This window comes from Terrapene carolina, unplaced genomic scaffold, assembly GCF_002925995.2.
Source record: "Terrapene carolina triunguis isolate 2854851 unplaced genomic scaffold, T_m_triunguis-2.0 Scaffold88, whole genome shotgun sequence".
NCBI classification, from domain to species: Eukaryota; Metazoa; Chordata; order Testudines; family Emydidae; genus Terrapene; species Terrapene triunguis.
In genome coordinates, this window is record NW_020664439.1 from 46247536 (window position 1) to 46248939 (window position 1404).

Genomic DNA, 1404 nt, shown 5'->3' on the forward strand with positions numbered 1-1404 from the left:
TCCTAGGATGGTCCTTCTAGGAATGCAAAGATTCCCACAGGGGCAGGCTGTGTCCTCCCCTCTTTACCCAGAGGCCAGCCCTGTGTTTCTCTGCAGCCAGCACAATGGGTTTCCCCGCCAAAACAGCCTCGGAAGTGAATTGAGTCCCTGCCACCAGGATCTAAATGACTGAGGACTAGTCCTGGCTGGGAACACAGGTGCTGATCCTAAAAATGCAGCATCGAAAATAGCTCCTCCGAGTACAGTGTCACTCAGCGGCCGCCCGCACGGCTACGACCAGCCAGAGACGGAAGTCTCCTGGGCAGCACTTTGCCGTTCTTTGCTGGCTGCCCGGTGCCGGTGCCTAGCGCTGGCTCGGTGGCGTGAGGTGCCTGAGGGAGAGGAAGTATCAGGAAGGTGAGTTTGGGGAAGTTTGGAGGTGACACAGCAACAAAGCAGACACAACGCTGACGACTTAGCGGTGGCCATGTGAGCTCCAGAAATGTTCTGGGCTCTCCTGAGGGGGGATCTGCCCCGCTACCACCAATGAGCGGGAAGGCTGGGGCCTGGCGCCCCCCGAATGCCAGAGCATGGGGAATTTGGGCACCTGAGATAGCCTGGAACCCACCCCAGAGGCGGTGAGGTCGCTGGGCCATGTGGGAAAAGCAGCAGGGCGATCGTTGGCCGTCTGGGGAACTTCCCAAGGCTGGGAGGTTTGCAGCCTGTTAGTCTCTCTGCAAACCCTGTGTTCTGCTGGATGAGGACAATAAAAGGGAGCGTGCGCGGGCTGCCGTGCTCACTGCGGAGGTGATTTCAGCGAGAACCTTGCGCCGTTGACTGTTCCCATCTCTTTACAGCGGCGGGGAGCACAGGAACAGACCCAGCAGCTCCAGCGCTCTCCACCACAGACCCTGCCACCCCAGCGCCAAGGGAGACCCCAGCTGTACCGGCCACCACGACAGCAGCCACGGCCACTGGAGCAGCCACTGTCACAAGCCAGCACATTCCAAGCACAGCCGCCGAAGCCACCACCCCCACCGCAGAGGCCAGCCCAGCAGCCCCAGCTACCCTCGCACCATCTGAAACCACCCTAGTGGGCAGCACAGCGACAGACAAGAGACTCACGGCACCCTCGCTCAGTTCTGTGCCAGCTGAACTCCCCAGTGCGGCCGCAGAGACACACTCCCTGGCCCATTTTACCCTCCCACCGGCTGGAACCACTACTTCTGTGGCCACCCCTCCACCCATAGAGACCACCCCAGAGGTCACCCTCGCGATGGGGAACACAACTGGACTAACAACAAGCACGGCCTATCCCTTCTCTACAGCAGCTGTATCTAGGTCTATGGCAGCAGGGACAAACACAACCGCACAGGATACCCCCCCACCGGCTCTAACTACACCTATAGCGCAATCCACACCAAA